This window comes from Sphaeramia orbicularis, chromosome 5, assembly GCF_902148855.1.
Source record: "Sphaeramia orbicularis chromosome 5, fSphaOr1.1, whole genome shotgun sequence".
NCBI classification, from domain to species: Eukaryota; Metazoa; Chordata; class Actinopteri; order Kurtiformes; family Apogonidae; genus Sphaeramia; species Sphaeramia orbicularis.
Genome location: NC_043961.1, coordinates 6,182,950 through 6,195,532, shown reverse-complemented (window position 1 = coordinate 6,195,532; position 12,583 = coordinate 6,182,950).

The following is a 12,583-nucleotide window of genomic DNA, read 5'->3' as shown; positions in this document are numbered from 1 at the left end:
TAATAAATTCAACATAATGATATTTAGTAAATTAAACATAATGATATTTAGTAAATTCAGCGTGTTTAATAAATTTAACATAATGATGTTTAGTAAATTGAACATAACAACATTTAGTAAATTCAACATGTTTATTAAATTCAATGAAATGATATATAGTAAATTCAATGTGTTTAATTGATTCAATGTAATGATGTATACTAAATTAAACGTAACAATATTGAGTAAATTCAACATGTTTAATAAATTCAACTTAACTGTGTGATGTAGCACTTAATTAAGATGGTTTGCTGAAATTTAGTCATCTAGTATTTTTAAAATTTAAATAAAAAAGTTTTGTGGGACCGGTTGACGTTATCTTATTATTTAAATCCAATGTTCTGTTTTTTTGAGTGTGTATATAATGCACCTTTTTAAAATTTTTATATGGAAAAGTGTGTGGTGTTTTAATTATAATGACATATATATTGAATCATTACAACATATTTTTTTTATTAGTAATTAAAAAAAAAAAAAAAAAAATCAGTTACTAGAAATTTCAGGCAACCCCACTTGAATTCGAGGTGACCCCACATGGGGTCCCGACCCCAAGGTTGAAAAACACTGCATTAGTCTTTCTATGCTTATGCACCTGAATCACTTCCCTCACGGTGAAGAACTTCATAGATGACTCCATCATAAACACAGTCCACTTGTTTACAGAACAAACCCAAACTTACGCGGTTTTAGAAATTTTGTCACAAAGTGCATTTTTAATCAGATATGCGTAAATTATAATGTAATTTAACAATCAGCTGTTACCATGGTAACACCATCATGAATGTACATTGTTTCTATATTTTCACACATATTTTGGCTAATAAATCTAAATACTGTCAAATGAGTTTATTCTAATCTGGTAAAGGCCTATTTGTTCATCATCCTGGTTTGAAGTTTAACCCATAAAGACCCAGCGCTACTTTTGTGTCTGTTTCCAAATGAATTCTTCTCTTTATTTAACCTCTCTTATGCAATTTATCTCCATGTATTATAGTATTATCCACTGAATTTAGCATTTTGTCAGCGAAAACCACTAATTTTCCTGTATTTAACTTACTGATCACGTAGATGTTCATTAAAGCTCTGATTAAAGTTGAGGGTTATTCTATCAGAAACAGAGAAAACTGCAGAAAAAGTGGCTTGTTCAGTAAAATCTACCATTAACTGAACTTAAACCCAGTGTGTCCATCCACTGTCATTGATCCAACTCCATGGGTTTTACTGGTGAATCAAGGTTTTAGAAGATGATGGTGTTTCCACGGTAACTACGGAGCCTCTGAACGTCCAAATGGGTCATATCTGATGACCATGAAAGGACGAAGAACTGTATTTTACGACAATTATTTACATGTATTTATAGGATTAATGGATCAACAGGTATTAAACAGTTAAGATCAGTAGATGGTTTAAGTTAGAGGTGGACGTTTGGGTCTTTATGGGTTAATACACATACCTTGCTCCGCCTACCAAGGGTGCAAAGTCTTCATTCATCTCGTGAATGGCAACAGGTACATGAACCAAACGGCTTTGACAAAAAAAAAAAAAAAAATTCACATGAATATCAAGCTTGATATAATTGTTGAAAATGGTGTGGCAAAGAAATCAAACTGACACGTGCTGACGTGTGGACATCAGCCTGATTTATATCAAAGGGGCGTGGCCATAACAAAAACCAAAATGGACAGAAAATCCCTGCAGAAAACCAAAAGAAAAAGAAAAATCCAAAATAATAATAAACCTTTCAGCTGACCACTAACAATAGGAGTATTTGAAACTTCATTATGTTAAGTTATTGATGAGAAATGGGGGTGGGATTAACCTGTTTAACCCTGACCATATTTTCAGGGGAAAAACGCCTAAACAGACATACCCAAAGTAGATGAAGAATTACTCCTCAATAATAAGGTTCACATGGATGTTCTTGGTGTCTATGGACATTTACAGACCTCACAGAATCTATTCCCATCGTCTAAAATATTGTATCTATTACTCTGCCTGAGTAAACTGTAACAAACTAAAAGAGAAATTAGAATTTTTATCCTCGCCTGTTTTTTTTTCGGCTGGATTGACGATGATATGCATAAATTAATTGTGTCGGAGATTTTTAATAGCGTGTATTTCACCCCACAAAGATTAAAAATCCTGTTTGAACATTAAAGTTTGCACTAAAATACACTTTTGTACTTTTATTAAAATTAGGGTCTAAACTTTGAGCAAAAGTTGAAAAAAAACATCAATTGTCCTGAATTATTATATTTTTATAGTAGATGAATATTAACCCTTTCATGCATAGTGGTCACTCCAGTGGACAGCTATTCTACAGCTGTTCTCTTGTATATTCATAGATTTTGTTCTTCTTTTCATTGATGTTGTTGTTGTTTTTTGGGGTTTTTTTTTTTTAACACATATCTTTATTAAAGTTTTAAGGCACTACATATCTTTTCTGACATGCATTGGTAACATTATGTAGATCTCTCCTGAGCATAAACCCCCAGAATCACAAGCCCTCCCCATAGTTTTCACTCAGTTTATCAGCAAATACATGTTTCTGTGCATCAAAAATTAAACATGTGGTGTCCAGCTGAGTGGACATTTTTGCAACTTCATTAAAAATAGGTTCATAAGATTTTTTTTTTTTCATTATTATTTTTTTTAAGTATAAAAAAAAAAAAAAAATATTTTTTATTTTATTTTATTTTTTATTTATTTTTCAGAAGAAAATTTTCAATTGCATTGTTTTTTTCATGCCTAAAGAGGAATAAAAACACTCAGGAAAAAATTTTGATAAGGTTCTCATAATTTGTGCATGAAAGGGTTAATATAATTTTTTCGGCCCGTGGGTGGGCTGATAGGGCTAAAGACCCTTTGTAGACACATAGTTTAATTCACTTTCCAAAGGGTTCTAAAGGCAATATTCTCCAAACCACATGGGGGAAGTCTCGATAGACTCTAAGCAATACAATGAACAAAAGTATCATCTTAGTTTTAGAATTTGGACTGATCCTAAGGCCCAGCTATGGAGTTACACAGCTTTATACAAAAAAAACAAAAAACTGTCCACCACATAGGACATTCCATAAATTAAAAAAAAAAAAAAAAAACATCTGAAAAAACTGTTGCATAAAGATGTTTCCAATATAAGCAATTATTATTATTATTATTATTATTATTATTATTATTATTATTATTATTATTATTATTATTATTAATAATAATAACAATAATAATAATAATAATAATAATAATAATAATAATAATAATAATAATAAAAAGCCAAAACTTGTACTTTCTTGAGTCTCAGGAGGTTAAATATCTTCTTAATAAAACCATATAAAAAAAAAAAAAAAAAAAATCAAAATGCATTTCAACTTCAGCCTAATTTTGAGAAATAAAATCAATAATAATAATAATAAAAATCTACTTTTTTTTCATAATTCATGCATGAAAGAGTTAATTAAGTTTTCTTCTTCCCACTCCTTTTCCAGCGTAAACGAATAAATTTAAAATATTGAACTTATTCTGTCGAATGTGTTCCCATTATCAGATACTCTTGTACGCAGGTCATCTGGGTAGTAAAATGTTTACTCACTCAAAATAAATGAATGAATGAATAATTGAATGAATGTGGAAAATATGAGTTTCATCTCACAAAAGGCCATCGTATCAAAGGTTGCCATGGTAACATCGGCAGCTGCTATAAAGCTTCATCCCATATGTCCCCAACATGAAAGAAAAGACACAATGAAGAGGCTGAAGAGCTCACCTCGTACCCCCCCCACTCCGGCAGCAGTCGATAAAAACGCAAAAACCTGAGCCTGAGTGGCAAATTGGAAAACACACATGGGAGTGTCTGTTATTTTTGGTAGCTCACAGCTTGTGATTCAATTTGACTGCTGTGAGATGTTATCTTTCTTGCTTTAAGACGCAGGGATGGACTTTTTTTTTTTTTTTTAACAAGAACCTCGGTGGAGCGTGTCTGTTCAGTCACTACAGCAAAACATTTTCTGATGAAAAAGTTGCTGTTTTAATTTAACCCATAAAGACCCAAACATCCACCATCGAACAAACCCATCTACTGATCTAATTTGTTTAATAACTATTGATCCACTAATCCTATCAATACGTGTCAATAATTGGTATAAAATAGACTTACTCATCTTTTCGTGATCATCAGATATGACCCTTTAGTGACCCGGTTCTGGCCCGCAGGCCTTATGTTTGACACCTCTGCCATAACTAATATGTGTAGTCCATTCTTTGTGGATTGTGTCTGTTTTAATAACATTAACCCTGATAGAAGCCAATAATGTAATAACCGGTTAATAATGTAATAAAAGTCCTGAATTGATAGTGTAACAATTTTTGGCCAGTAGTAATTTATTACGTTATCAGTTGGTTATTACAGTTTTGGCCTGGTAAAAAAAAAAAAAAAAATTCTTTGCAAATGTAATAACTGAGCCAATAACGTCATAATATAGTAATATAATTGTATTTAAGTTTCATTTATTAGATATAACTGTAATAAAATCTCTCTCTCTCTCTCTCTCTCTCTTTCTCTCTCTCTCTCTCTGTGAAATTCAACATTTCAACCTTCGTGTTTGATTGGATGACATAACAAGACTTCATTAGTAAAATCTAAAAAAAAAATCTTATTGACATGAAAATCAAGGCCAGTGAAGTTACCATATTTGGTTCCTTGCCTGTAAGTGGCAAAAAAACAAACAAACAAACAACAAAACAAATCCAAGAAGTATAAATAAAAACACAAGAAAAACACTTGTAAGGTAAAAGGAATATGCATTTTAGAACATTAGAACATCATTTTTCTAACATTAGACCCCCATATGTGCTGATCCAGACCCCTGTCCACATTCACATGATCCCTTTGAACATCATTCCTTACATTAGAATAGAATAGAATAGAATAGAATAGAATAGAATAGAATAGAATAGAATAGAATAGAATAGAATAGAATAGTGATGTGATGTTCACGAACGAATCGAATCTTTTGAACGGCTCTTTGAAATGAACGATGGGAACCGAGTCTTTGTAAAGAGCCGTTCATTTTTTTTTTTTTTTTTAATTAATAACAGTGATTAATCAATGTTGTGTTTTGTGCAATTTTTTCCGCATGTTTACACACACATTTATTGTTCTTGTTCTGAGGGAAAATGCACTACAGTTCAATTCAATTCAATTCAATTTTATTTGTATAGTCCAATATCACAACAAGGTTATCTCAAAGGGCTTTACAGAGTCAGTTGGAGTAAACAACAGTCAAATAAACAGCAAGAAGATGAGTAGCGTCCTGGGCATCCCCTGTCCTTAGACCCTCCTTCTCGGCAAGGAAAAACTCAAAACCCAGTGGGAAAAGGGAGAAACCTCAGGGAGAACCACAGTGAAGGAGAGATCCACTCCCATGGATGGACAGGCTAGAGATGCACCAGGACTGATGGACGTCCATTTGCAGATGTAGTTCCAGTCTGCAAGGATGCAGTAGGGTGGACACATGAGGGGTCCATCCCGCTGGATGAGACAGGCAGGAGCGAGGAGGCCCATCCACAGTGGTGAGGCCGAGGACGTCCATCCGGACAGGTGGGGGAGGGGGTCAGGACACAGGACAGGGCAGGACACAGATGGGTCAGCGCAGATCCTGTCGTCACTGGCTCCCAAGCGGTTACAACTGAAAAAGTAGCCACTGACAACCTGGACCACAGGTGTCAAACATGCGGCCCGGGGGCCAAATCTGGCCCGCCAAAGGTTAAATTCCGGCCCGCAGGATGAAAGTGCAAAAATTAACCTGAACAGTCCAGGTTGTCCAAATCATTTTGGTTCAGGTTCCACATACAGACCAATGTGATCTACAGTAAAAAAAAAAAAAAATAATAATAATAACAACACAATAACCCATAAATAATGACAACTACAAATGTTCTTTGTGAAAAATGATGTGGAAAAAATTTGGGTGAAAAAATAACATTACAAAACTATTCTTTCACAATAAAATGCAAATAAATACATAAATAAAAACAAAGATGAACAACCCAAAATGTGCAATTTGAACAATATTCTGCCTGTTACTAAATGTTTTGTGCATTTATGGATCCACTGTGATCTGTAGTTGTGTTAATAATAATAAGAGATGTAATATTGTAGAAATTGTTCAAATTTTAGTCCCAAACTCCAAAACTTTAACAATATTCTACCTGTTACCAAATGTTTATGTAACATTGTGTGTAATATACATGTAGAAATAATAGGTCGAGACATAATATTGTTAAAATTGGACTAATTTTCAAATGAAATTTCTGTTTTTTCAGGTTATTCACATCTTTTTTATAAAATGTAAATATTTTCATAATTTAATTGGGGGGGGGGGTTGTACTAAAACAAGAAGAAAAACTTGGATTTGTCATTATTTATAGGTTATTAAGTCATTATTTTACTGGTCTGGCCTGCTTGAGATCAAACTGGGCTAAATTTGGCCCCTGAACCAAAATGAGTTTGACACCCCTGACCTGGACTGTTCAGGTTAATTTTTGCACTTTCATCCTGCGGGCCGGAATTTAACCTTTGGCGGGCCAGATTTGGCCCCCGGGCCGCATGTTTGACACCTGTGGTCCAGGTTGTCCAAATCATTTTGGTTCAGGTTCCACATACAGACCAATGTGATCTACGGTAAAAAAAAAAAAAAAAAAATAATAATAATAATAACAACACAATAACCCATAAATAATGACAACTACAAATGTTCTTTGTGAAAAATGATGTGGAAAAAATCTGAGTGAAAAAATAACATTACAAAACTATTCTTTCACAATAAAATGCAAATAAATACATAAATAAAAATAAAGATGAACAACCCGAAATGTGCAATTTGAACAATATTCTGCCTGTTACTAAATGTTTTGTGCATTTATGGATCCACTGTGATCTGTAGTTGTGTTAATAATAATAAGAGATGTAATACTGTAGAAATTGTTCAAATTTTAGTCCCAAACTCCAAAACTTTAACAATATTCTACCTGTTACCAAATGTTTATTGTTAGAACCAGTGACACAAGACTTGGACCCATTATTTTACTGGTCTGGCCTGCTTGAGATCAAACTGGGCTAAATTTGGCCCCTGAACCAAAATGAGTTTGACACCCCTGACCTGGACTGTTCAGGTTAATTTTTGCACTTTCATCCCGCGGGCCGGAATTTAACCTTTGGCGGGCCAGATTTGGCCCCCGGGCCGCATGTTTGACACCTGTGAAGTAAATAGAGTAGTCTGACATGTCACTGTTTCTAAAACTGGAAGTAAAAAAAATAAATAATAAAATAAAATCAAAAACTGACAGTATACCCACTTCTCCAGGGACCACTACACCACTGGTCGTTGGTGCTGTGGTCGTAGATGTTCACCTCCGTGTACAAACACAGAGTGGACCAGCGTTTGCGTCTCCTCCCAGTGGGCCGGCCCGTCACCTCTCCTCCATCTCTGTCCATTGTTATCCTGTCACGTCCTCACGGGTTGAAGGTTTGATGGATGGAGCGTAAAGTACCACCACTGTACGCTCTATTGTGAATGATTGGGGCCTGAGCTGGATCTGTGCTTCGTCCTTGGGCAGCTCCTGAAGGCGACGTCTCTCCTCTGATTACATGAGACGAGGCTTTTAAATGGTCTATTTTTAGCTCGCAGTAAAAAAATAAATAAATAAATAAATTTCACCACAGCTGTACAGTGCTCCAAGAGGAATTCTATCAGACTTTTTCCATCTGCTGCGCTAAGTGATATTCTGTCGACGCTTAAAGGCGAAATATATTATTCATTCTTGTCTTTCTAATATCTATTGTCTCGTGACTGCTCAAATCGTTGAAAAGATTCCAACCGTGCCCTCAAAAGAAGCTCGAGTATTGACTTTTTCGGCAGCTATTGGTCATCTTTACATGTACAATAGATAACAGTTCTCGCAGGATACAATGCATATTGAAAATGCATGAATTGTGTCCGTCCTTGCGCGGCTGACAAAGCAATTTTGGAAAAGCAGTGGTGTGTCTGGGTGTTCAATAATGGGCTCCATCAGTGGAAAAGCAAACATTTTTCTGTGTCCAGTATGATATCGGCGCTCCTCATCATCTGTCTGTGAGAGCTGTGTTAATATCTGGCATTAGAGACGGGCGGCGACAGCTGGTAAACACGGTAAAAGCAGGTGGTGCGGTCGCCTTCTGGGCTTAGTCGACCAAAACCAAAGGGAATCGCACACAGTGAAAATATGAGGGGAGTTAGTAATGAGGTTAAGAAGCAGCAAAGACGGTCAGAACTGAACCGACAACAGCAGGGTTTTTTCAATCTTGGGGTCGGGACCCCACATGGGGTCGCCTGGAATTCAAATGGGGTCGCCTGAAATTTCTAAGGAAGGATCGTGCCAGCTGTAGATGATGATCGCCTGACAAATAATACTCAGTACAGGGTGAGTCAGAAAAAACGCTCTTTTCATTTAAAGAAATTGTACCACTGAAATGGAAATGCTTATTTTTCTTTTGATTATACAGTCATATTGATGTGGTTATTGAGCATGTCTGGCGATTGAATCATTGATTTATGGCATAGCATAACAGAGGGAATGTCCATTGTTTATTGTGCACCGAAACATCTGCCAACACAGTTTATGCCACCGTGAATGAAATTGAAATTGTCAACCATTACAGCATGTTTACTCACCATCAAAATGTTTTGTCTCAACGAAGTCGTCCGGCACGACCTTCAACCTGGCTACCATTCAGATTGATGCAAATCTGTGCTCGTTGTCGCATCTCTAACACAGCTCTTCTCGCCATTCGTGTTCGTCGTACGGCTTGGATTTCAGCCGTGATGCGATTTCGGAGTTCCAGAAGAGTTTGTGGAACAGTCTGATACACACGGTTTTTAAGATACCCCCACAAGAAAAAATCAAGGGGGGTCAAGTCCGGGGATCTAGGTGGCCACTCTCTCTCCTGACCCAAACAGACAACTCGATGAGGAAATAATACCTGCAGTCGCTGTGGTCTTGCCATGATGAAAACTCCCTGGGCACTGTCATGTAGGCCTGTGTCCTGAGTGTGAAAGCAAAGCCCCGACTCCTGTAATTGTTGTCGATTTCAAGTTTGTTCACTGTGGCATACATTGTGTTGGCAGGTATTTCAGTGCCCAATAAACAATGGACCTTCTCTCTCTTACGCAATGCAATAAATCTATGACTACATCACCAGACATGCTCAATAACCACATCAATATGACTGTATGGTCAAAAGAAAAATCAGTGTTTCCGTTTTAGCAGTACAATTTCTTTAAATGGAAAGAGCGTTTTTTCTGACTCACCCTGTAGTGATGTGACGATCACGAACGAATCGAATCTTTTGAACGGCTCTTTGAAATGAACGATGGTAGTAGTAGTAGTAGTAGTAGTTTTATTTTGAGCACATAGAATCATCAGATAACAAAGAATCATACAACATGCCAACTGCGAACTCCTTCAAGACTTTTGGAAAACATTTCAGGTGACTACCTCATGAAGCTCATCCAGAGAACACCAAGAAAGTACAAAGCAGTAATAAAAGCAAAATGTGGCTATTTTGAAGAATCTAAAATAATAACATGCTCTGAGTTACGTCACACTTTTTTTAAACTCCATAATTCCATATGTGTTCATTCATAGTGTTGATGCCTTCAGTGAGAATCTACAATGTAAATAGTCATGAAAATAAAGAAAAAACAGGTGAGTCCAAACTTTTGACTGGTAGTGTATTTATTCTATATTGCTATGGCTAATACGGGTCCTCAGTAACTAGTTTCGTTCTTTCTCTGTGAATGACCGGAATGACAAATAAACTCCTTTGAATCCTTTGAAATCTGAAGAATCTGGAGGAAAATGCACTTAGGCAAGGCAGCTTTATTTCTATAGCACATTTCATGTAGAAGACAATTCAAAGTGTTTTACATAAAACATTAAAAGCATTACCGCAGGGAAGCAATAGAAAGCATAGGCATGAGAAAAACAAACAAACAAAAAACAGATAAATAGATCGAACAGATAAACAGACAAAAACTTTAAGCTTAAAGGAAACAGTGCAGATCTGAACTGATGAATCTAAACTCGACTCAAATGCAGCTGAGAACAGGTGAGTCTTTAACCTGGATTTAAATAAACGGAGTGTTTCAGCTGATCTGAGGTTTTCTGGGAGTTTGTTCCAGACATGTGGAGCATAGAAGCTGAACGCAGCTTCCCCATGTCTGGTTCTGACTCCTGGGACTGACAACAGACCAGATCCAGATGACCACCTGAACTCAGACCGAGCTGAGTCCAAAATACATTCAGGGCCAGATCTACTAAGATGCCAGTTTGCGTGTAGTAAATTTATGAGCACAATCTAGAACAGGGGTGTCAAACTCATTCTGGTTCAGTTCCATATTTAGCCCAATTTGATCTCAAGCGGGCCAGACCAGTAAAATAAAGACTTAATAACCTATAAATAATGACAAATCCAAGTTTTCCTTTTTGTTTTAGTGCAAAAAAACCCCCAAATAAATTATGAAAATATTGACATTTTACAAAAAAGATGTGAATAACCTGAAAAAACAGAAAATTCATTTGAAAAATGAATGCAATTTTAACAATATTATGCCTCAACTTATTATTTATACATGTACATTACACACAGTGTTTCATAAACATTTGGTAACAGGCAGAATATTGTTAAAATTTTTGAACAATTTCTACAATATTACGTCTCTTATTATCAACGCAACTCCAGATCACAGTGGATCCATAAATGCACTAAACATTTAGTAACAGGCAGAATATTGTTCAAATTGCACATTTTGGGTTGTTCATCTTTGTTTTTATTTATGTATTTATTTGCATTTTACTGTGAAAGAATGGTTTTGTAAATGTAAATATTTTCACAGTGTAATGTTATTTTTTTCACTGAAATTTTTCCCACATTATTTTTCACAAAGAAAAATTGTAGTTATTATTTATGGTTTATTGTGTTGTTATTTTTCCTTGAGATCACATTGGTCTGTATGTGGAACCTGAACCAAAAGGATTTGGACAACCTGGACTGTTTAGGTCAATTTTTGCACTTTCATCCCGCGGGCCAGAATGGAACCTGTGGCGGGCCAGATTTGGCCCCCGGGCCGCATGTTTAACACCTGTGATCTAGAATTTTGCATGTGGGGTTGAACCTCAGTTTGTGAGTGATTTACTAAGGTGCAAAATCTGTCAGACCGCCCTATTTAAATGAGGATTTTTATTTTTATTTTTTTTTAACCCTTTCATGCACAAATTATGAGAACCTTAATCCAATTTTTTTCCTGAGTGTTTTTATTCCTCTTTAGGCATGAAAAAAACAATGTGATTGAAAATTTTCTTCTGAAAAATAAATTTAAAAATAAAATAAATAAAATTAAAATTAAAATTAAAATAAATAAATAAATAAAAATTTTTAAAAAAAGTAATGAAAAAAAAAATTCTTATGAGCGTATTTTTCATGAAGTTGCAAAAATGTCCACCCAGCTGGACACCGCACATTTAATTTTTTATGCACAGAAACATGTATTTACTGATAAATTGTGTGAAAAGTACAGGGAGGGCTTGTGATTCTGGGGGTTTATGCTACATAATGTTACCAATTCATGCCAGAAAAGATATGTAGTGTCTTAAAACTTTAATAAAGATATGTATAAAAAAATAAATAAATAAATAAAAAACAAAACAAAAAAAGAAAAGAAAAGAACAACAAAATCCATGAATATACAAGAGAACAGCGGTAGAATAGCTGTCCACTGGAGTGACCACTATTCATGAAAGGGTTAAATTTGGGTTTGCGACCCCAAAGTTGAATACCACTGCATTAACGTCTAATTCCTGCGTTTTATCCTTAGATTTATGTTAAAGTCTGATCCAAACTGTATGAACTTTAGGTTTCATGTAAAGACGGGCGTTCCAAAGTTTTCTGTAGAACTCTGATGGATGATCACGTTTCTTGGTCTAAATTGCTTCTTGTTTCACTGCTGCTGTTTTTTGCTCTGTAGGGATGAAATTGGCTGTTTCTGAACATGCCACACAATCACACCATGTATTTTGGCTTTTTCAAACCCACACTCTGAGACCTATGCCGCAAAAAAAAAAAAAAAAAAAGCGAGAGAGACGAAGAATAAATGTTACACTTGAAAGCGACTCCAACACATTTCAGCAAAATGGTACTTTGTAGCAGCGTAAACATGTCTCTGTGGAAAAAGAAAATATTAAAAATGAATCAAAACAAGTGGAGCTTTCATCAGAATGCAATCAAAATAAGACTGAAGTAGAGGATAGAAGGGGGTGGGGGTGGTGGTGGGGAGGGGGGGTTAGGGCTGGAAGATCATGAATGCATCACGAATAAATATCAAAGCTAAAATAAACTACGAGGGGCCATCTATCAGAGACACTTTGAGTATGCTATAGTTATCTTTTACTTTACAAGACAAAGAGCGCCGGCTGTCGATATGTGGGTGTTCAGCTTCTTAACCCTTTAACC